Source organism: Sus scrofa, chromosome 16 (assembly GCF_054392235.1).
Source record: "Sus scrofa isolate SSC_HxYL_T2T_F1_AM1 chromosome 16, Sscrofa_HxYL_maternal_Yorkshire_Landrace_v2.0, whole genome shotgun sequence".
Classification (NCBI taxonomy): Eukaryota; Metazoa; Chordata; class Mammalia; order Artiodactyla; family Suidae; genus Sus; species Sus scrofa.
The window spans coordinates 41,225,415-41,251,254 of record NC_139398.1 but is presented as its reverse complement, the minus strand read 5'-3'; the positions used below and the strand labels follow the sequence as shown (position 1 = coordinate 41,251,254).

Genomic DNA, 25,840 nt, shown 5'->3' with positions numbered 1-25,840 from the left:
ACCCCTTGTTGTGAATTCCTATAGCTTGCCTTCCTCACCTCATTGACTGTTTTTGCCAGTTCAGTCCAGATTAACCTCGCTCACTGACCTGCCTTCCTATATTGCCTTATTGCTGAAGAAATCCTGGTGTGACTACTCTGAATTAACAAACTGGGCCTAAATATTTCAAAGTAAAGCATGAATATGTTATCCACAACTTATTTATTTCTAATTTTTACACATCATGTAGAGGTCACAACCAAAATGATAGAAAACAACATAGTGTCAGGTTAGAGATTCTGAAAAGTAGCCATTGGGATTCCAAATTTATCCCCGAAAAACAAAATGTCAAGGAGGCAAACTTTCTTAACCATGGGGGATTTTGGGTTCATGCAAGGAATCCTTTTGTTTTGTGCACCAGATGAAAATATAAATTATAAATAAAAGTTGTCCTTAATGCTTTGCACAATGCTAGGAAGACAGTAAGTTCTCAATAAATAAATAATGAACAGTTGAGGAGAGAGGGCAGGAAGAAGAGAAATAAAGAGGAAGAAAGGAATGTTGTAAACTGGCCTAGGCCAGACTAGACAATCGGCAAACAGGCTCTTTTGATAAGTAGGGGTCACTGGTCACATACAACCCTCATCCACAAAGTGCCTGCTGAGGGATGTGAGGCAATGCAGGCAAGACCAAATACTGAAAAATCACAAATATTTACTAGCTAGCATGCAAAATAAGATAAAACACAAATAGAATCTGCTTCAGTAAGATCTGGAAAAACTCTACTTTGTCCTCAGATAAGCCTCTCGCCTTTGATGTTCACTCTGAGGCAAATGCAAAAATATTCTCTAGTAGAAGTCCTTTTATCTGAGGCAAGACTGCTCCATGAACACTAGAATTTGCCTGACTTGTAAGGCAAGGGTGGCAACCCCACAAAATTGCTAGCACAACCATATGTCTTAAACAACACTCATTTTCATCAAAGAAAACATTTTTTTCTAACATATCTAATGCCAATTAATAAGCCACTTGATAGAGATTTTGATACTTCTCTTTGAATGTCTCCAAAATGTGGAATCTTGATTAAAGTATTTCAAACACTAAATCAATGCCCTTAAGTCTATTTAGGTATCTATTAAGGTCAAATATAGTCCTACAGTATTCTAGTTCTGCCGTAAACCTTAGGGATAGTGGTTTTCTTTTTTCTTTTTCTTTTTTCTTTTTCTTTTTTTTTTTTTTTTTTTGTCTCTTTGCCATTTCTTGGGCCGCTCCCGCGTCATATGGAGGTTCCCAGGCTAGGGGTCTAATCGGAACTGTAGCTGCCAGCCTACGCCAGAGCCACAGCAATGCAGGATCCGAGCCACGTCTGCAACCTACACCACAGCTCACGGCAACACCGGATCCTTAACCCACTGAGCAAGGCCAGGGACCGAACCCGCAACCTCATGGTTCCTAGTCGGATTCGTTAACCACTGCGCCACGACGGGAACTCCGGATAGTGGTTTTCTAATTTGGCAACATACTAGAAAAAAAAAAAATAAATGCTTTATAAAAATACTGATAACCTGAAAGTTCCCATTGTGGCTCAGCCGTAACAAGCCCAACTAGTATCCATGAGGATGTGGGTTCGATCCCTGGGCTCGCTCGGTGGGTTAAGGATCCAGGGCTGCTATGAGCTGTAGTGTAGGTCGCAGAAAAATTAAATGAGAGTCCTTGGAGATGAAGGCTGGTCATCACCTGGGAACTTTTTAAAAGCAGAGATGACCAACCTCCATCTCCAAGGACTCTCATTTGATATGTCTGGGGGAAGGTCCATGTATCAGAATTTATTTTATTTTATTTTTGTTTGTTTTGCTTTTTAAGGCTGTACCTGCAGCATATGGAGGTTCCCAGATTAGGGGTTGATTTGGAACTGCAGCTGCCAGCCGATGCCACAGCCATAGCAACTTGAGATCTGAGCCACATCTGCGACCTGGCTTGTGGCATCTATTTTTTTCTAGTATGTTGCCAAATTAGAAAACCACTATCCCTAAGGTTTATGGTGGAACTGGAAGACTACAGGATTATATTTGACCTTAATAGATACTTAGATAGACTTTAGGAAATATTAGTGATACATTTATACCTTGACTTTTTAATGAAATAGCAAATAGCCTAAATTTATACTTCTAAAAAGAATACTTAGAAAATTGCCACTTATAGACTCTTTGGTTTTTCCTTTGTCTATATGCTGTCAGACATCATCACCTTATTGAAAGGCATTAAAAATATTAGAGGGTAAAGAGGAAAGTTATTGCTCATCCTGAAGTACTCGAAGCTCTGTCTTATGCAATCTGGTATTAATCAATTACTAACTAATATGCATTTTTAAATTGAAATATCTAATCATGGTGGTATTAAGAACCAAAAACATGGCAGGAATAAATTATATTTAATAAACAAGTTAATTCTGTACAAATAAGATCTTTATTAGACAAATTGAAACAGAGAAATGAATAATCATTAGAGATATTCAGGGGGAAAGTCACTTTCACCAAATATAAAGACAGAAAAAAATACAAACTTCAATTGACCAGGAGTTAAGTGACCAGAATCATTAATAAAGTCGTGTTATTGCAATACCTAAGTTTTTGAAGAAATTAATCTAGAGTCAATATAAACATCTCATAGATTCTTTCTAATCAGGGTACTCCAGGTTTACCTTAAATAAGTTGAGAAATAAGAGAGATTTGTTCTTGCAGCATTTTTCCCCATTTTGAGACCTTCATGCTGTCCCTTAGCTGACACGTATCCCTGAAATCTTACCTTTATCCATTCTACTGTAAGAAATTGTCCCAGTTTTGTGTTCCACTCCTTGTAAATTCACTCGCTATAAGTAATGGTGACAAACTAACACAAGCTCCGGTTTCTGTAGTTAATAAAGAACAACCATTCCCTCTATCTGGGAGATTTGCATTTTAACAGGGAATTCTGATGAGGAACAGGTTCAGAGTTCAGGTCATTGAAACTTTATTCATTTGAGAACAGGGTGCAAATGAGGAGGGAAACTTTAAATCGTTCTTAGTCAGAAGCCCACTTTGTCAACTCCTAGCTATGGTCCTTTGGGCATCAGGGAAATGCTTACAAACGAGTAAAAGCTATGCTTTAAAATTTTAGTTAATGAAAATGTCAACTATAGAAGAGAAGAGTTAAATAAAATATCCTATCCGTAGAATCTGGGATGGATTGATAGCAATGCCCTTTAAGCATTTGTATATTTGTGGTGTTTATAAAGAATGACATTTGTCCAAGTCCTCCATCCTTTGCTACATTTAAAACAATGCAAATGGTGTAAACAGTTTGATATTGAATATGACTTATTTGTAGTAACAACCACATATTCAAATGAAAAATGGGGAAAACTTCTTGCTTAGCATTAGCTGCTGAGAAATTGTGTCTGATGCATAGTGATTTTACTACCAATTAACTCAACACCTGTCATCAATTAGAAAAGGCTTAGTTACATTTTAAAACAGATTTCTTTCTCTTTCATATTAAAATAATTTATCTCTAATAAGCCTGGAAGACTCAACTGTTATTAATTCAGGGCAATTCATGACTGCATGTCTTTGTGAAAGTCAATCCTACTAAAAATTAATCCACAAATTAGTGAAATTAGTTACAATCACAAACAACTGCAAGCAAATAATATGTGTCAATGACATACTTAATCAATCTTAGATTCAAATGATCAATAGCTCTTCTTTAAGATATTTTGATTATATAAATGTGGACCCTGTTGGACCACATTTATGTGAATGTTTTCCTATATAACTTAGTTAATACAATTTAGAATTCAAATTATTGTAACTGTAATATAGTGCCAAAAGTTTATTAAACACTTTATTTCTATTAATTTTTTTAAATTAAAATGAATGAAAAATTACTAAGAGTTGAAGGGTCATATATACATACAATACAATGCATACAATGGTTAAAAATCTACCAAAATGAATATTACAAATATATTAAAAATAGAAACAATCATCATGATATTGGCCCAATAATTTTATGGTTTTGATATTAGTACTCACACTCATAAAATTCATCATCTTCATAAGCACTGAAAAGTATTAATGGAGTTGAAGGCAGTTTGATAAGCTTAGTCATCTTTTTATGAATAAATTCTAAGACTGATTTGAATATGATTTTCAAGTAGACTGATTTTTCACCTCAGCACCTGCCATTGTTTTTCATTTTTCAATATCTCAGGAAGTGAATTCCACTTTGGAAACTGAGATAGTTTATGCTATGAACTCATTACTCTGCTTTTTCATTCCTGTGATGGCATTTATTATAGAAACATTTTATCCGACTCAAAGATCTCTGTAAACTGAAAACATATTGTTCTGAAATGCTGTTGGCAAGTGTATATTTGGCTCTCTACCCCCTTGAGTTACAGGACTCTCTCTTCCTCTGGCTGGTGGGTGTCCTTATTCCCTCCTTCCACCCCACTCACAGCGTCTATGGACTCACCCTTAAGAACGTGTGTCTCCTTTGTGCACCCTATGTCTATTGAGATGTCTCCTCCCAGTCCCACCAAGAGACCCCTGACTTCTACTTAATCCAAACAAATATGATTAAATATGCTGACTGCATGTGAAAAATGATGCTATTAGGTGTATTAATATATGCCTTTTATCTTCTGCTGGCCAGAGATTGTGTTATCAAAAATAGTGTTTCTAGTGCTGAAATTTCTATGTAAAGTTGTGTTTAACTAAATCTTTCAATCCTTTTCCCACTTCACAAAAAAAAGTCCTTGCTTAAGTTGCCCACAAAAAAGACTGCCAATAATATACATTTTAGACTCCCACTGCTACAATTCATTAACCAAACCTTGCTTGTACTTCACCTCTATTGTAATTTTACTCAAATAATCCTCACTCTCTGCCCATCTTTCAAAGTTTAGCCCAAGTAGTAGCTTTCCCATGATTCCTAGGACTAACCTAGAACACATTTGGTTTATCTTCCCTGAAGACAATGCTGACTGGACAAGTATCAGGTTCCTGGCAAATATTATCTCACAATTACAATTCTAGGACACAGATTGTTGTGGTTTTGTTTTCATACTTTTTGACAGAACTCTTCAGGTTTCAGTGCAAGCTTGCTAAGGGCAAAAATCTAAATTGTATCACCTCTTCCATATTTGCTCTTCTATATTCCAGTCATGTTGTATGCCTCCAGATGACACAATTCACACTTGAATGATGACTCCAAGAATACAGAATGAGCATCACTATGTTTCTAGGATATGGTATGTCAAAATATGGTCATTGATTCCTAGTCTGTCTGCTCAGTTAATGTATACCAATTAATTTTGGCCTAATTTGTAGACTCTATTTTAAAACTAATGTAAATTCAGATAACAAGAAGGTGGGCATTTTATACTCAAAAAAAGTATTATGAGAATACAATAAATACCATTAACAGAGTGTACAAATGTCCCCATGTGCTTCAGAAGAAAGATATAGTACATAAAAACAAAGAACTCTAGTTTTCTTTCATTTATTTTCCAAAACTTTCTATAGAAACACAACAATCTCATTGCTAGGGGGTTATATTGTCCAAATAAGAACTGCTAGTAACATGGAATTTATGTCTGAAGAAATCTGTGTTTTCTTCATTTCAATATGTAAAATTAGCAATACCAGCTGAATAAGCACAGTTTGAGATTTATATAATGGGGTGAAGACATAGGTATAAGTTACATAACACTTATGTAACACTTACATAAAAATGTTTAGGCTCTGAGAGTTCCCACTGTGGTGCAGAGGAAACAAACCCAACTAGTGTCCATGAGGAGGCGGGTTTGATCCCTGGCCCCACTCAGGCCTTAAGCCCTGTCCTGGCTTAAGGATCTGGGTTAGGAATCCAGCGTTGCTCTGGGCTGTGGTGTAGGTTGCAGATGTGGCTCAGATGCCGCATTGCTGTGGCTGTGGTATAGGCCAGCAGCTACAGCTCCAATTCAACCCCTAGCCTGGGAACTTCCATATGCCCCAGGAGCAAAAAAGAGAGATCTCAGATAAATGATCTAACTTTACACTTCAAGGAGGTAGAAAAAAAAAAAGACAAACTAAACCTAAAGCTAGCAGAAGAAATAATAAAGATCAGAGCAGAAATAAATTAAATAGAAAATAGAAAACAAAGGAAAAAGTTGTCAAACTTAATAGGGTTTTTGAAAAAAATAAAATCAACAGACACTTAACTAGTTTAACTACTAGCGGGCTAATTAAACTAGCTATTAAGAAGACTAAAATAAATAAAACTAAAAATAAAAGAGGAGGCATTACAAAGAATGCCTCAAAAATAAAAAGAATCATAAGAAAGTATTAAGAACAATTATATGCCAACAAATTGGATAACCTGGAAGAAACAGATAAATATTTAGAAACATAAAACCTCCAAGACTTAATCAAGAAGAAATAAAAGGTCTGAACAAAACAATGACAAATATGGGCAATGCAGTAGTAATCAAAAACTTCTCAATGAAGAAAAGCCCAGGACTGAATGGCTTCATAACTGAATTCTACCAAACATTCAAGGAAAGAATTAATACCAATCCTTTTAAAACTCTTCCAAAGAGTAGAGTATAGGGAATATTTCTGAACTCATTTTATGAGGCCAGCATCACTCTGATACCAAATCCAGGCAAAAATTCCACAAGAAAAGTAAACAATAGGTCAATATTTCTGATAAAACTAGATGAAGAAATCTCAATAAAATACTATCAAACTGATTTAATAGCATGTCAAAAAGATCATACACAATGACTAAGTGGAATTTATCCTTAGGATGTAGGGTTGGTTTAGTGTAAGTCAATGTTATACACGACACTAACAGAATGAAAGATAAAAGCCACGTGGTCATCTCAATAGCTGCAGAAAAAGCATTTGACAAAATTCATCATTTATTCATGATTAAAAACTCTCAACAAAATAGGTACAGAAGGAACTTACCTCAGCACAAGATCTGATCCCTGGTTACTTTTCTCTTCCTACCACTCTTTTTTTCTCTCTCCCTGTGTTTCAGCAACACCAGCCAACTTACTATTTCCTATAAACATTCCCCAAGCATGCTTCCATCTCGGGCTTTCCCTCAGATTGGACCATTCCTCTACCAGCATTCTTGTGGCTTCTTCCTTTGCTATATATTACTATTCAGGTCTCTGTTCCAAAGTTACCTCCACATATAAAAAAGTAGTTTTTACCACTTGCTATTCACTTCTGACATTTTATTTCCTTCACAGCACTTTTCATTACCTGGCATTTTAAAAATCTTGTTAAAAAATTGGTTTGCTTAATTGTCTGTTTCACCCCACTGTCACTATCCCAAATAACTAGGATGTTTGCTTATTTTTCTGTATTCTTTGGATAGTGCCTGAAATGCCAATCTCTTCATAAATATTTGTTAATTAATAAACGAATGAATCAACATTAAAGATGTTCTACACTTTGAATTAAAATAGTCTTTCTGGTGCCTTGACATTTTCATTGCTTACCTTTTTTTTTACAAATTGGGGAAAAGATTAGATCCAAATAAGGAGAATCAAGCCTTTACCTAGAAGGATATTGGAACAATAAACACTTGGTAGAAAAATTTAAGTGTTCTGGTCAAGGCTACTAAAATATAAACAAGTCCTTTTTTGCAAATAGAATCTCCATCTTCTATGCTATTATTGTGTCTATGGAGCAGGTGTTGGCTTAGCACATAGAATAAACTTGTATGAAGATAAAAATCAAGAAAAGGAATAAAATAAAGTGGTAAAAGGGAGGAAATATAAGAGACTAGCAATAAAATAAACATTTAGAGTGATTGGGCAGTTGGATTTCTTAAATTGATAAATCTGTGTTCAAATCCTGCCTGCCTTAGGTTGGTTACATATTGCTTGATCATGGTAATTATGTACGCCTTTTTTAATGATATGAAAGACATTAAAAATGAAAAAAAAATGAGAGCTCACAAACTGTTTTTTTATTTTTTAAATTATAGTTGATTCACAATGTTGTGCCAATTTCTGCTACACAGCAAAGTGACTCAGTTATACATATATACTTTTTTATATTCTTTTCCATCATGGTCTATCCCAGGAAACTGGATATAATAACCTGTGCTCAAATTAAGTTTTAATTGTTTATGCACCACCAAATATAAAACAATCACTACTGGACTTGCACTCACTGTTCCTTTTACCACAGTATTGAGTTTCCAGAGAAGAAAATATCCCACATCTTGCGATAGGAAAGCTGCAAAATGGTTCACAAATGCACAAAAGCAGATCCTCTAAACCGCTCCCTGACATAAGTAGGTAGCTTCTCAGATATCAGAATGGCACTCTAATGTGATAACAAGGAATATTACAGAAACATCATATACCTTCCACTCTCAATCACCGCCTTCCCTTTCTATAATTTCAAAGAGCAAGCAACAGATTTTTAGGTTATAATTAAATTTAAACTGTCATGCTATAGTCCCTGTTTTTCTATCAGCTATCCATTAGTTGGTACAACCTGATTTTGCTAAAGATCATTTGTATCCAAAATCCCCTTATTTTAACTAATTCAAGAATTCTTCCTTTCAAGTGAGAATAAATGAATTTTAGAGGTATGGAAAATCTTGTTACACACATAGGACATAGAGTTTTAAAAAATTCATTTAACTGAATAAAGACCTTGGATTTACATTTAATTATCATTCTACCTCAACTCCTTTTTTTGAATGAGAGTAGTTAAAATAAATTAATTTACCAGCACCAAACAATTTTCTTTCATTGTAAAATCAGCCTTCCACTTGGCACAATTTTAATCATAAATGAGTCCTTGATAATTTTGTGTGCAGGTATTGCTCAGAAAAATAGAATTTCTATTTTCCCATTAAAATTTTTGTGAAACGAATTATTACCTTAGTGACTCACATCTTAGTGTGAGGGAGGTATGTTGGTGCATGTTAGGGAAGACCTTAGAAGAAACTTTCCCTAGATTCTAGGAGATGTGGACCAATGATTAAAACTGATGGAGCAAGGAAGAGAATGCCCAGGCAGCCTCTGAAGCGGGGCCATGGCAGCCAATATCTTGGCACCATAGTTTCATTGATTATTTCTGCCCCAGTAAGAGATGAGGAGGGAGGGTAAGTTTTATGCTCAACTCTTGCATGTAAATGAGACATGTTGGCAAGTATCCTTAAGTACATGGTTCAGGTTTATGGACACACTGAGTCTTGAATGTATATCACTAGGAGATAATCTTGGTTATCCTTCTTTTTCCCAGGAGTGATGACAGGGAAAGAAACAAAAAGAGGGGGCTGAGAACCACCTTATAAATAAGGTATTTATTTATTTCCATAAAAAAATTTCCCTGGATTGGTCAGCAATTATTATTATAGTGCTGCATAACAAAGACCACAAAATCTCAGTGGCACTTGGGAGTAATTGTTATTCCCATAGATCATTGAGTTAAACTAATCTAAGCTGGCTCCGCTGGGCAACTCTGGCTCAGGCTGCAGTGGCTGGGGGAGCTCTGCTCCTAATGCTTTTCCTCCTCCTTGGATCTGCAGGCTGGCCAGTGTGTGTTCTTTTTGCAATATTAGAAGCTCAAGAGAGCAAGCAGAAATGTGGAAAGATTTTTCAAACTTAAATCTAACCTGGCACACTGTCACTCCTGCCTATGTTCCACCAGCTAAGGTCTGTCCCATGCCTAAATTCAGAGTCAAGGGGAGTCCCCTTTGCACATGACAATGGGGAGCTTGCAGGAAGGACTGAAGGATGAAGGCCAATCATTTAATCTACTACATTTTTCTATTTTTCAAATTTGAAAACTCTGTTGCTACAGGCATTTATATACTATACTAAGAAACACTTGCCTAATTGAAATTGAAGGTTTTAGTAGAAAACTTAAACTAATTTGCCTATTTTAAATGAGTTTTTTAGAAAATTATCTGACATATAGATACATATGCATTTCTTCATGTATTTATATACATATTCAGTGACTTTTAAATGTACTTTTCTTAGAAGTTATCTTAGACTCTCAGAATTATAATTGTTTTAGATGAATCATAAAATATTAAAATGAATAAAATATTTCTAGTTGCGATAGCATTTTACATACAGTAGAGGCTGGTACTAAATGATGTGTCAGCCAGTAGCTTGCCTATTAAGAAATAATAGGACTCAAAAAGACTTATTTAGCATTATGTCTGCTTTCAGTCAGAAAAACTTCAATCACAGAGATGACAGCCCATGTTTGTAGCAGGATGGACAGACTTTGGAGAATTCCTTCCTTAGCACTGAGGTAAAAAAGGCATTGTTAGGTACTTAAGTGATCTCAACAGTATGCCTCTTCAAAACACACTAAAAAATGTGTTGGATGATTTAAGGAGAAATTACAATTCTTTTTATTTTCCCCCTCAGAATGTCCACTTTTATTGCCAGATTTTTGAGATAAACAAAACCAGCTAAAATTTCTAGCAGATGCTCAAATTTAAAGCTCTCCTCAGACACAAAAACATTTAATAAGTATCTCATGGGAGATTTCTTGTGTATAGCTAGAGAGGAAATGATTAATTCAATAAAAGTAAAAGTGAAGGATAGGCTCAGATGTTGAGGTCATGGACAAAGCCACCTCTGACCTAGAACAATTATATTTTATGTTGAATCCCCAGGGAGAACTGTGAAAGTATCAACATAACCCCCTAAATAAATACTACTGAGAAATAACTTAGAACACATGATCACCTCCACAAAAAAGTAAAATAACATATATATAAAAATAAAACTTCCTTACTTTGGAAATGTGTTTTAAAACAAAGAGAAATAAGATAATCCACTCAACTCGTTAAATAATTGCTCATTTTTAATAAGAATCTGTGATTTGTTTGCCTCCTTATTAAAATTAACAGAGATTTAATACCCAACATCATGCATCTTAGAAGAATAACTTCTCTCAGTCTATTTTCATGTCTAAAGTAGATATCTACTATGTTATGTTCTTTGGGCTATATGGCTTGACAAATGTCACTGATAATTTTTTTTTAAATTGTGGCTGCAGAGAGCTAGCAAGAGTGTTATTACCAGGGTTCTACGCTTATTAGATTTTGTTAAATCATATAGGAGTATATAAATACTTACTCAATTTTTCCCTATTTTTTATATCCTATAAGTAACGACTACATCTATCCAGTTAACATTCAAAAAAGAGCATAGAATAAAAAAGAAATATCCTGTTTTGATAAGGAAAAAGTATGAGAGAAAATGAAATGCTCATTCATAATTTTAAAAGAAGTAGCTCTCCAAATTAGAATTGAAGGAAAGCCTTTAACCTAACAGAGGTTATCAAAAATCCACAACACATATCATTCATAGTGGTGAAAACTCAGAGGCATTCCCTTTACTATTCATGCTTACTGATTCTTTTCATCATTTTAAATATTTCAATAAAGGTGTTGACAGGGTTGGTTTCTTTTGAAACCTCTTTCCTTGGCCATCTTCTTGTGTCTTCACATAGTCTTCCCTCTATGCATGTCTGTCCTAATCTCTTCTTATAAGGACATCAGTCATACTAGATTAGGGCTCACCCTAATATACTCATTTTAATTTATCTCCTTAAAGACCTGCTGTCCAAATACAGACACATTCCGAGCTACTGAGGTAGGACTTGCATATATGCATTTGGTGAAGGAAGGAGGGGGACCACAGTTCAGCCTATAGCAAAACCCAAAAAATATATAGACAAATTGTTAATATTAATGAAAGTTCAGCAGATCTGCTGGATATTTTTTAAATGTCAAAATGATAAAAATTTAAAGTACCTCAAAGTGAACCTAACAAAAGATTTACAAGACCATTATGCAGAAAACTAAGAAAGAATTAAATTGCCCAGAACAATAAGTAAAAGGGGAAAGGGAGGTGGTACGGACCAATTAGGAGTTTGGGATTAAAATATACACACTATATTGGTAGACACCAAGTATTACATTTAGAACGGATAAATAGGAGGTCCTACTGTACAGCACAGGGACCTATATCCAGTCTCTGGTATAGAATATACCTGGGTCACTATGCTGTACAGCAGAAATTGACACAACACTGTAAAACAACTATACCCTAATAAAAAAATAAAATAGATAACAAACAAGAACCTACTGTATAGCACAGGGAACTATACAGGAGTTCACAATATCTTATTATGATCTAAATGGAAGAGAATGTAAAAAAAGAATATATATACACGAGACTGAATCAGTTTGCTGTACACCTGAAACTAACACAACACTGTAGATCAACTATATTTCAATAAATTTTTTGAAAAAGAAAAAAGCAGAAAAAAACTAAAAAAAGAATATTTGTCCAAAACTGATGCTGTATGACGTCTCCTATAAAGCTACATGGAAAACTAGCTGCACCAACTTCTTCAGGCAATCACTTTGGTTAGGTGCTAAGGTTACAAATCAAGCTACCATGCTTCCACACCACACAGGGGAAACTTAAAAGCGTGGACCCCACCTCCGATCTCACCAAGGGAGACTTGCTGCTCCATTCCTTTATCTTGAATCTACTGATATGGCAGAACAGGGTGGATAGCAGGTTTGGAGCATGCCATACTACTGTTGGAGACCAACCTGATCACATGCAACTTAAACGTGAGAACTTAAAGGCCAAGGACCCATCCTGAGAGTCTGATATCTGGCACAATTAGACCCCGTGCTCTGCTGCACAGCAGTGAGCAATAGAGGACTTGAAATCGGGGTGTCACTCCAATCTCATGAGTTTTTCCCAATGAGAGTGAAAGCAAAAGTCTAGCATGTGTTATCATGTCATTCACTTCATTCATCAAAAATCTGAAATTATTAAAAAAGAACTAAGTATTTAGAGATATAGACCCACTACTGTGGATAGAAAGACTTGCTACTGTGGGAATATTAATTATCTTCATATTCATTAACAAGTTAAATGCAAATTTGGTAAAAATCCAAGCATGGATTTTCCGAGTACTTGATAAACTTACGAGTACTTGATAAGCTTCGTATATGAAGAACAAAGAGGAGTCCTCTGGTAGCCTAGCAGTTAAGTCCCCTGGTAGTCATCATTGTCACTGTGATATTGTGCTGTGTCTGGGGTTTGATCTCTGGCCTGGGAACTTCCACATGCTGTGGGTGGGGTCAAAAAGATAAATAAAGAGCAAAGAGAGGGCTAATAAGGGTCAAAACAACACTGAAAAAGAATAAAGCAGGGTAAATAATATTCTACAAAACATAACTAATCTATTATAAAGAAATATTTTTGTGCTAATAGGTAGGTAGAAAATGATTATAATTAAAAACATTTTTATCAAAGCACATCATAATGAAAATAAAAATCAAATCAGTGAATGGGAGCCCATTTCTCTTTGCCATGCACAGTATATTTTCACACAACAGCAGAATGATTCTGTAAAATCATAAGTAAGGTAGATATATGCTCAAAACCCTCAAATGCCTTCCTGCTGCAGTCAGAGAGAAAGACAAAGTCTTACCCTGCTGTGTATCTTCCTCCATGGCCTGACCTCTCTCTGTTTCTGACCAAAATTATCACTCTCTCCTTTGCTCATTCTGCTTCGTGGAGCCACTTCCTTACTATTCCTCAAACACACCAAGCCCAGAATAACTTTCAAGGTTATTGCCCTCCCTGTTCTTGACAAAGTCACTCTTCTCTACATATCTTCACCTAACCTCATATTTCTTTAAATCTCTGCTAACGTTTTCTTTTTGATGAGGTCGTCCCTGTTCATTCTATAAAAATACAGCAATTGTTACATCCTTGCCTTGTTTCATTTTTCTCACAAGTACCTATCACTGCCTGACAGATACACTTTTGTGTTATTTTTAATAGACTTTATTTTTTTGAGCAGTTTTAGGCTGACAGGAAAATTGAGTAGAAAGTTGAGAGTTCCCGTATACTTCCTCAGTTTCTCCTCACCCTTTTCTCTATCTTTAACATCTTGCATTGATACTGTACACTTGTGAAACTGATGAGCCAATATTGATACATCGATTAACTGAGGTCCACAGTTTATATTAGGGCTCACTTTTGGTGTTACACATTCTATGGATTTTGACAAATAGAGTCATCTATCATTACAGTATCATTCAAGAATAGGTTCACTGACCTAAAAATCCTCTGTGCTCCATCTAGTCATCCCTCCCTCCAAACCCTGACAACTCGTGTTTTTTTAATGGTCTTTTTTTTTTTATGTCTTTTATGTTTTTTTAATGTTTTTCATGTTTTGTTTTTTTATGGTTCTGTTTTTTTACAGAATATCATGTTATTGGAATCATACAATATGTAGACTTTTCAGATTGGCTTCTTTCACCTAGAATATATATTTAAGCTTCCTCCATATCTTTTTGTTGCTGGCCACCTTATTTCTTTTTAGTGCTGGATAATATTCCACTGTATGGCTATATCATGGTTTGTCTATACATTCATTTATTGAAGGGCATATTGGTTGCATCCAGTTTGGGCAGTTATGAATAAAACTGCTAAAAACATTCCTGTCCAGGTTTCATGTGGACATAAGTTTTCAATTCACATGGTAAACTATGTTTAATTTTGCAAAAACCTGCCAAACTGACTTCCAAAATGGCAACATCATTTTGCATTCTCACCAGTGGTGAATGAGAGTTCCTGTCACTCCACACATTCTCACGAATATTTGGTATTTTCAGTGGTTGGGATTTTAGCCATTCTAATAGGGTATAGTAATAGCTCTGTTTCTGGAGTTTTGTTTTTTTTTTGTTGTTGTTGTTTTTTGTTTTTTTCTGTCTTTTGAGGGCTGCACCCGTGGCATATGGAGGTTCCCAGGCTAGAGGTCTAATTGGAGATGTAGCTGCCAGCCTATGCCACAGCCACAGCAATGCCAGATTGGAGCCACGTCTGCAACCCTCACCACAGTTCACGGCAACGCCAGATCCTTAACCCACTGAGCGAGACCAGGGATCGAAGCTGCAACCTCATGGTTCCTAGTTGGATTCGTTTCAGCTGCGCCATGATGGGACCTCCCAGTAGCTCATTGTTGTTGCAGCTTCCAATTCCCTAATGACATATGAGGTTGATCATCTTTTTTTTTCTTCTCTTTTTTGTCTTTTTAGGGCCACATCCACAACATATGGAGGTTCCCAGGTTAGGGGTCGAATCAGAGCTGTAGCTGCTGACCTACACCATAGCAATGCCAGATCAGAGCCGTGTCTGTAACCTACACCACAGCTCATGGCACCCCTGGATTCCCTTAACCCACTGAGAGAGGCCAGGGATCAAACCTGCATCCTCATGGATGCTAGTCAGATTCATTTCCACTGAGCCACGATGGAAACTCTGATCATCTTTTTATATTTTTATTTGCTGTCTGTATATTTTCTTGGGTGAGATATTTGTTCAGATCTCTCAGCCAGTTTGCAACTGGGTTGCTCACTTTCTTTTTGTTAACTTTTAAGTGTGCTCTGATTATTTTGAGTATCAATCCTTAATCAGATATTCGTTTTGAAAATATTTTCTGGAGTTCCCGTCGTGGCGCAGTGGTTAACGAATCCGACTAGGAACCATGAGGTCGCGGGTTCGGTCCCTGGCCTTGCTCAGTGGGTTAACGATCCGGCGTTGCCGTGAGCTGTGGTGTAGGTCGCAGACGCGGCTCGGATCCTGCGTTGCTGTGGCTCTGGCGTAGGCCGGTGGCTACAGCTCCGATTCAACCCCTAGCCTGGGAATCTCCATATGCCGCGGGAGCGGCCCAAGAAATAGCAACAACAACAACAACAACAACAACAAAAAAAAGACAAAAAAAAAAAAAAAAAAAAAAAAAAGAAAATATTTTCTCCCAGTTTTTGACTTTTCATTCTTTTAAATACATATATTTTTCTAATCTTTTCTCCTAAAATAAAATATATGCTACATGAGGCCTAGACTGTGTCCGCTTTGTTTATCCCTATATGCCAAGCACCTAAAAACTTGTGTTTTCCTGGCTTATAATCAGAGCTCAGTATATATTTGTTGAGTAATTGAAATGAGGAGAAATTTGCACACATACAAACAGCAAAGGATTAATAGCCAAAATATATTTTAAAATTTATAAATCAAGGAGTTCTCATTGTGGCTTAGCAGGTTAAGAATCTGACAGAGTCTTCATGAGGATGTTGGTTTGATCCCTGGCCTTGCTCAGTGGGCTAAGGATCCAGCATTGCCCCAAGCTTCGGCATAGGTCACAGATATGGCTCATTGCTGGCATTGCTGTGGCTGTGGCATAGGCCTGCAGCTGCAGCTCTGATTTAACTCTATGCCAGGAAACTTCCATATGCCATGAGTGCAGCATAAAAAGAAATAAAAAGAAAAAAAATATAAATCAAAAAGAAAAATACAATTAATGCAAGAGAAAAATGGGAGAAATATATCAACAGGTAATTAACAGGTCAGAAACCATAACTTGCCAATATATTTTAAAAGGTGGTTGACTTATTAGAAAATGAAGAAAATGCTAATTAAAATCACAGTTGTGGCACAGTTCTACATCACATACCTCCATCTATATATTTATCTTTCTCTTTGTCTACCTGTTTATTTTTGGTGATTGGGTGCATATAATTTAATTACATTCCATAATTCATGACACACTAACATAATTGGTATATATATATATATATATATATATATATATATATGACTTGCTCTTTTATTTATTTTATATATTTGTTTACTTTAAAGTATATAACAACCATAAATTGAAATCCATATCCAAGTTGTAGAACATTATTAAAATTTTCTGCTATTTTTTCTTTCCCATCCTACAGAGAGAACAACTTTCCTGGTCTTTGAATTTATCATTCTTCTGCTTTCAAAAAAGAGTATTTGTATGATACAGTCTTCTGAAAGTTGCTTTTATAATTCAACTGTTACTAAGATTTATCCACACTGGGTCCATAGCTCTAGTCTGACAAAAATTTTAAATCTGAAAATAATAAGTATGCATCAAGATAAGCAGCAAAAGTAAATCTACTAAACTGGTTATAGATGTAAATTGGTAACATCTCTTTGGAGAGCAACTTGACCTAACCAGTATTGTCAGATGTTTGAAAAACTTGTGACCTGAGTATTCAATAACTAGACTTACAGTCTGGAGAATTTCCAACATAGATACATAAAAATACATTCATAAGAATATTAACATAAATCATTTTATTAAATACTAAAAATTGGAAATATACTAAATATCTTAAATTTCTGTCTTCAACAGAGGAAAAAAAAATCAATGAACTAAAACTATATAAAAACATGGATGGATCTACAATTAAAATGTTGAGTGTAAAAATCAAGATGGTAAAGAATTTATAAAAAATATAAAAACTATATATGTTTTAAAATATATAAAGCTATATGATATATATACACACACAAACACATCATACACAAATACATGAAAAATACATAGAATGATAAACCACAAATTTGCAATAGTTACAACTTGAAGTTTGTCAGTAATGGTGATCTTAGAAAGCTCACAGAGGTTTTAGCTGCTTTGACAAAGTTCTATTTTTTTATTATTTAATGAATGTTGGGTTTTAAAAGATTACTATATTATATTCAATATCTTTTTATAAATTTTTACTAATGTTTTATAATAAAACAATATTAAGAAACATTCTAGTGGAGTTTTTATTCATTTATTAAATCTGACAAGGTTTGAAGGAGTTTTTAATCTTCAGTTTCCTTAATCAAACAGCAAAATTAAATCCTTTTAATAAACTTTTTTAGTAATCAAAATGGTGCTAGAAATATGAGTCCAATGCAAATATTACTTTTGGCTGTGATAAAACTAAACAATTGGAACATGTAATGTGAGAAAAAAGAATGTATACATGTATGTGTAACTGGGTCACCATGCTGTAGGGTAGAAAAAATAATAATAAAAAGGTTAAAAAAAAAACCAAAAAACTAAACAGTAAATTGTCAACTGAAACCAGATATTAGGGGCCAGATGAATAAAGAGGTACCATTAGGTTTTTACCAAGCATTTCAATGGATGCTGAAGAAATATTAGGCAACCAAACCGACAGCAGCCCTGCTCTCAAAATGGTGTATGTTTCGCAGAGAAAATAGAGGCAAATTAAATACTCACACAATGAAAAGAAAATTGAACTCCTATTTAATGGTCCTAAGGAAAGGTAAAAGGTCCTATAAAAAATATATCCAAGAGAACTGATCAGAGAGGTTAGGAATGGTCTCTTGGTGGGAAAGTGCTAAATCAGCTACCTATAGGACAAACAAAGGGATGAGGAAAAAGCAAGTTCAAAGACCTTGTGTCTGGAGTATAGAGATCAAAGTCTGTAATCAAATTGGTGAATATTAGAAAGACAAAAAACAGAAACATTTTAATTCTGACTTTAACTCCATTGTCAACTCTCCAATCATTATTCTTTATACAGCAATCTTTAGTAATTTATTCATCTTTAGTCTTTGAGTGTCTACTGATGTAAACAGACTAAAGAAAAGCTACTCGTGTAAGACTGCAGCATATACCTATCACTAAATCTTGAACATCATTAATAAATGTGAACATTGTTAATGTTTGAAAATATTTTCAACATATAAAATCTATCTCTGTAAAGGCATTCTCTGCAATCTAATTGCAGTTTAATAAATGTTGTTGATTTTTAAATCTCATTTTAAATCTTTTTTTTTTTTTTTTTTTTTGTGGGTAGAGACTGAAAAGAGCTGGGAAATTGTTCCTTGCTAACATGAAAAGATGCAAAAGATAGTACAGTACTTTGTGTCTTTTCTCTATTAAAAGCATGTTATTAACTATCATTTAACTCTGACTTGTCAGAGGATAGAACAATTGATATTTTTAATACTCCAGAAAGGATTGTCACTTTATAAAGTTTCTTACTTTAAGGGTCTCAATAGCTTTCTACATGAACTAAATTACACCAATTTTCACTATTCAGCCTGTGATGGCATAACAATATAACATTAAATATATTTCGGGTATAAGAAAATGACTGTATGGGGATCTAAGAATAAGTAATTTATCTTGCATTTTTTAAAGAAAAATAATGATTAGTTCGGTTCTATTCTTTATAGTCTTAGACAGTCTCATTCTCTCCACATCACTGTTCAAACACAAGATTTTTCTGATTTTATGAAAACCATCTGGGACATTACATTTGCTTCATAATGGGAGGAATTAAGATAAGTATCATAAATAATGTTCATTGGAATTGAGTACATTCTGTTTTTCCCTCTGCTCTCTCCCCCTATACTCGCCAGATGTAATAGAAAGAGTTCCAGATCTGGGTGTAAAATTTGGGGTTTATACTCCAATTTCAGCATTCAGGAGCTGTGTTACACTGGGTCTAAGATTCTCAATCTGCCAAGTTGGAATAATAATAATACTTACTTTACAAGAATTATTATAAGAATAAATGGAATGGCATGTATATAAGCACAACTTGAAACATCTTGGAAGTGGGGTTCTTGTCTTAAGGTCCATGTGTAGTCTTAGTAATATGTGGGGCACTCTCTTGCATCTGGGATATGCTCAATTTACATATGAAAAATAAGATCAAACCAAAAAAGCTAAAGTTAAAACAAAACACATATTGGGATTAACATCTGAAAAAAAGTCTTCACTTTGTAAGTAATTTGAGGGGATAAATGAAAAATAGACCATCTTCTACCAAAGCTATTAAGAAATTTCACACAGTCTTAAGGGGCAGATTGACACAACAGTATGTATTTACCCAATTTTTTTCTGATAAAACTAAAGGACATTTCATACTTCACTTATACTATATGTCTTTGGAAAGGAAGTATCTTGGAGATGTGTGTTGGACTATGATTGATCATAGAAGGGACTGAATTGGATTCATGTCAACAAGGGAAGCATCCTTGGAGAAAAATGTATTTTTCTCTGTTCTTTATTCCCTTAAGGAAAAATGTAAACTATTAAGAAGTCCTTGGTCTTGAGTTTTAGAGAAGAATGATTCACAGATATGAGTGAGTAGAATCAATCCTCTTAAATTGGAAAATAATGAAAAAATTGTCATTAATTTCTAAAGCAGAAACTGCTGCTAATATACAGGTAACAATTTAAGAGTTTTGGTATTTTAAAATATTTCAGAAAACTTTTTCATATATATCTAAATCATTTGTATGTACAGATATATTAAACTTTCTAAATAGCAGTCATTTGTATTTCAGACAAGTACAGTATCAGACAAAATGAGACATCTGGTAGTCTACAGGAAAACATATGAGCTTGAGGATCTAAGGAAAATTCACAATAGAGAAGGATAATAAAAGAGTAAAAATAAACCATATGTTGCTAATGATTTAGAATGTGAGAAGCATTTTTTAAAGCTGAGATCTACTACATATGGATTCAATTTGCTTTCTGAAATCCAAAGCTTACTGTGATTATCAAAATGGATAAGTTTCTTCATATCTGGCATTAAAAGAATATTTTTCTCGGTGATACTGTAAAGGTGCCTCCCTGCCATCTGTCCCTTTACTCAGTGGAGAAGGAGTGTGAGCTAATACAAAGATGGCCCTGATCAACCCTGACTTGCCCTGTCACTTTGTTAGAAATATCCAAAGATTTGAAATTCAGTATGCTCCATTAAACAAATTTCCCACAAAATGCTGTGCCATAAGAAACACTACAAGCTGAAATCATTAGAACAGCAGGTTCTGAAAAATCCCGTAAATTATAAAATTGGTAGTAGAAGGGACCTTAGAGGTTTCTATAGTAGCCTTTTATTATTTGTGGACCCCTGATCTTCCACATGAAAAATCAGGAGGATATCAGTTGAAATGCAGATTCTTGCTCCTCCCCCCACCTACCTAGTCAGATGCTCTAAGTGAGAATCTAGAATCTGTACTTTTAGCAAATTCTGCAGATGATCATTTTACTTCCTCAAGTTTGAGAGTCAGTGATGTAGGAAAGTACTGTCCAATGTGGTAGTCTTAGCCACATCTGGCTCCTAAGTCCTTGAAATAGGACTACTGACATGCTTGAAGCATAAAATATACTTCAGATTTTGAAAACACATAAAAATAATATCAATAATTTTATATTGAATACAGTCTGAAACTGTATTCTGGTTACACTGGAGGAAATCAAATGTGCTGGAGTTCCCATCATGGCTCAGTGGAAACTGGCATCCATGAGGATGCAGGTTCAATTCCTAACCTTGCTCAAGGCATTGCCGTGAGCTGTGGTCTAGGTCTCAGAGGCGGTTCAGATCCCATGTCGCTGTGGCTGTGACATAGGCCAGCAGCTACAGCTCCAATTCGACCCTTAACCTGGGAATCTCCATATGCTGTGGGTGCGGCTGTAAAAAGCAAAAGAAAAAAAAAAAGTCAAATGTGTTATTAAAATGAATTTCATCAGTTTCATTTTTACAGTTTTAATATGGTTATAAGAATATTTTAAATTACCTACATAGTTTGCATCATAGTTCATTTGGATAGGACTTCCCATGTGGCTCACAACAGTTCTTTTGGATACAGTTTGCTACTTTCTAGGTTATAGATGTTGCTAATAACTGCATATCTTTCATTCATCTTCACACTGAAACACTGGTATTTTCTTACAAATTTGTTAGAATCTTTAAGAGATACTCAGTTTTTTAAAAAGGATATTCACTTTTAATTTTTAAGTGTGACATCCAAGAACATTGTATTCTTGATATTGTATTCTTATTACATAAATATAATCTATTTGTCATAAGGATATGTACTTTAATGTTAATTTAAAAAGTTCATCAAGTAAATTTGATGATATTTGAATGCATGAATTTGAACAATTACCACAGACTTTTAAGATAGACTACTTTGCTAGCAATAGCAGTTGACTGCTGTTGCGAATGAGATTATAAACTGGTTTTTCCATATTGGGTATGTGTGTACATTCACACACAGACACACACACATGAGCACATGCACTTAACACAATAACTAGCTAGAGCATCAAGTTCCCTATTCCACTAGAACAGACAGCATATCCCAAACACCCTTGCAATTATGTGAAAGCCACGTGACTTAAGGTGACTTAAGCGCTAAACAATGGAATCTAGGTGAAAATGATGAACCACATTTTCAAATGTTTTCTGTAAAACCCTCCCATTCACAAGCTTTCATTTTTTTTCCCCATAAGAAAATGAAATAAAGAAAGAGCCAAGGACTTAGAAGAACATGCCATCACAAAAATAAAAGGAACCAAGGAGCCTTAAGCAGAGGACAATGACTCAGTAAAGCCTTCTAAAGAGGATCACCCTTTTCAGATTGTTGTATGAGTAAAAAATTAAAATATAAAATAATAGTAAAAAGAAGAATAGTGTGATAAGTCACATTTTAGAATTGTGTAATGCAGTTAGGTTACCCTAATAAATATATATATATATATATATATATATATATATATATATATATATATATTTTAGAATGCTTTCTTTTCCTTTTTAAATCCCAAAAGGCAGTATTTCATGTGTATTATGTTCTTGGGATAAAATTACTTTTAGGAAAGTACAATTTTAGAAAAACAAAACTCATAACACACTATTGCTTATCTCAGACTGCTTTAACTCATTTTCATCTTTTCATTAGAAAAAATGCCTCAACGGTGTCATCTTAAAATACTTTTTGGATAAATAAATTTTGGATAGTTTTACAGAACATTATCAAGAAAACATATTTCTGTGTACCCACACTGTTTGGCCATTTTGGATATCAGTTTGGACTTGTCTGTTTTTTTGTTCTGTTTTTTACTTGCTTCTGTAAGATTTCCATTTCTTTACCTACTTAAAAAAATTAATTACTTGAACTGATGGATCTGTATTTTAAAGATATGAAAGAGACAAAATGCAATTCAGACAAAATAATTAATTACACAAGACACACAAAAAAGGCACACATTTAAATTATATTGATCAAAGAAACTTCTTTGCAGCTTTTTCTGATAATGTTGGTTGCTCTTTTCATTGTGTTACTGTTTGTTAAATTTTGAAGCATCTTCCTAAATTGTTATTTATCAAGCTCTGTTTATAAATTTGGTTTTTATGGAAGCTTGATTTAGGCTCAACTTCAGTGATTTCACATAATTTCTCTACATCAACAATGCAATTGAAATAAAACCTCCAAAAAAGAAATAAGTAAAGTCTAGGAGAAAAAAAAATAAATTGTAGTATTTTTACCCCTTGGCTTTGACTATAAATTAATCAGATAGCACACAGAGGAGGCAACAGATGAGAAAATGAGTTTCAATTGAATGACTTCCTTTAAAGGACCGAAATCTAATTTGGATGAACTTTTGCTTGGTTGTGTCAATTTGATCAAGACAGAAATAAAACAAATATTCACATCAGTTCTACCATTTATATAACCTCTACTGTTTACATTTTATGGAATGTTTAATTTTTAATCACACATTTTTTGTTGTATATAAAACAAATGTAGTAAGAATAAAGCACCTCATACATATTTTAAAGTAAACTCAATGTAGTGAGTATAAAGCAACTCATACATATTTTAAAGTAAACTCGATTTTAAGACCAAGGATCTTGTGATTATAATTTTAGGTAGTCTCTCTTCTTATGTAATAACAGTTGATCTCATGTTTTCCATCTACCATAAAAAGGAAGAAATGAGAAAGATTGTGCTGAAGACCACTAATTGGAATCAACATCACAAGCCTCAGCCACACTTCCAGGGTTGGGATTTTGTTGCTTCATGCTCAGAACATTCTGGGGTTTATTCACATACATCTAGTAAAAAACAAAAACAAACCAAAAAAAAGTTAGGGACTGAGAAAAGATTCTATAAGTAAAAGTGATGTGAGAGGCCATTCCTGGAGAAAAACAGTCCCCATCTTGTAAAGTCAAAAAGAAGTTTCTTAAGGAGTTGGGAGTATTTTTTATGAAGTCTTATAACTATACACAAGCCAAAAGAAACTCAGCAATTTCAAGACATATATCCATCTGCATCTGGACATATTTCTATCAGTTTTGAGCTCCAGTTTCCTCTGACCTTGACACTCCTTACCAACTAGATGAAAGTCAAAAGTGCTGTCCTCAGTCAAAAAGGGCTCTCGTTATATTATAAATTGAGTAGCCAACAAATTCTGAACTTTCTGAAGAACTAAAATAATACCAAGCTTTGGTGAAGACTGAGGAAGAATGTTGCTTATTAAGAAAACTTCTCATTTTTTTTCTTCCTTGGACATAATTCTTACTCTATCTGCCTAACTGTCCTAGGCTAAATAGTCAAGAAACATCAGTGTTCACTGGAAATTATTTTAGCACCAACAGCCAAGTTATTATTTAACAATATACTGGTGAACTTGACAAGATGATGAGATGTACAGTTGAAATAATGCTTGCTCTGTTACTAATGCTGTTTGCATTATTCATTTCACCATGTCACGGTGTTTTTTAAAAGTGTAATAGATGCATATATCTGTTGAGAACACACTATGATATCTCTCAGTGTGTCTTAGGGGAAAATACTGATTTTACCATTTACAAGATACACAAATAAACACACTCAGCCATACAGGTCTACAGACCACAAAATGTACAAGAACCTGTAATCAATTTTATGTACTATGACAAAGTTTCAGAACACTGGGGTTTGGGGATTTTATCATTATTTAGCTAGATTGCCTCACGGATTTTTCTTGTGGCAGGAAGACTCCAAGAAGTTCAATTCATACATCATAGCCTTTCAAGGCTGCTGTGTTTGAAGCACCTGTCTAGAGAGTGATAGAGCTGCTCTGTTCTTGATTTCCTATGGCTCTGATTCTCTGCCATCAATCTCATACAACCAAGCTGGCTAAGCACAGGGTTAGTGACAGTGTGACAATTCAGAGATTCCTTCTAAGACCAAACAGATGGAATGTGCCCATTCTTTGGAAGGATTCCCTCCTGTTTTTAGAATCCTTAAATAAAATAACATAGAAATCCGGAAGTCCTGTCCTGGCGCAGTGGTTAGCGAATCCGACTAGAAACCATGAGGTTGCGGGTTCGGTCCCTGCTCTTGCTCAGTGGGTTAAGGATCCGGCGTTGCCGTGAGCTGTGGTGTAGGTCGCAGACGTGGCTCGGATCCCGCGTTGCTGTGGCTCTGGCGTAGGCCGGGGCTACAGCTCCGATTCGACCCCTAGCTTAGGAACCTCCATATGCCGCGGGAGCGGCCCAAAGAAATAGCAAAAAGACAAAAAAAAAAAAAAAAAAAAAAAAAAAAAGAAATCTTTCTGCCTCTTCCTCTCTCATATTCTCTCTCATTTCCAACCTCTAGGTCCTGCTTCCTGATTGTCTATTTCTAGGCCCTACTAAAAAGTGTACTATCTTCCCCTTCCCATTAGTTTGTTCTGTTAATTTATCTTTTAACTTCCCCAATATTTTTCCCAGTTTTAAACTGAATTCTATATGAGAGAAATGAGGTCTCGCGCTTACACACACATATAGATACAAGGAGCGGCAGTAGATTGAGGCCAGTGAGGGGGCTTTTAACTCTTCAAATATTCATGTCAGGGAATCAGTGTCTGCTTTATGAGTCTTTTAAGAACAGGACCAAGAAATTCAAAACACCATCTCCTGACCCATAGAAAGCATGTTTAAATTCTTAATGTCTAGACAGGTTATGCATATGTCAACTTTCAAATTTTGTTTGATTTCTATCCATTCACTAGTGAGTGGATTATTTCATTAACAATAAAAAAAATTCCTCTTCTCATTCATTCATTCATTTATTCTGCATAAAAGTTTTATGCACCTACTACCAGGCACTCTACTAAGCATGAAGACTATAAAG

General features: G+C 34.8%; 1 protein-coding gene across 7 annotated transcripts in view; it reads right to left on the bottom strand.

Moving 5' to 3' along the window:
* Window positions 1-25,840, bottom strand: part of MRPS30 (mitochondrial ribosomal protein S30) — a 248,226-nt gene that overhangs the window by 78,466 nt on the left and 143,920 nt on the right. Inside the window, exon 8 of one of the 7 annotated variants that reach the window (XR_014831228.1) lies at window positions 18,704-23,796. The exons of the other annotated variants lie outside the window; for them this stretch is intronic. The gene's annotated coding sequence lies outside the window, so the exon portion shown is untranslated. Of the gene's footprint in view, window positions 1-18,703; window positions 23,797-25,840 lie in introns of those variants that run through there. 7 annotated transcript variants of the gene reach the window in all.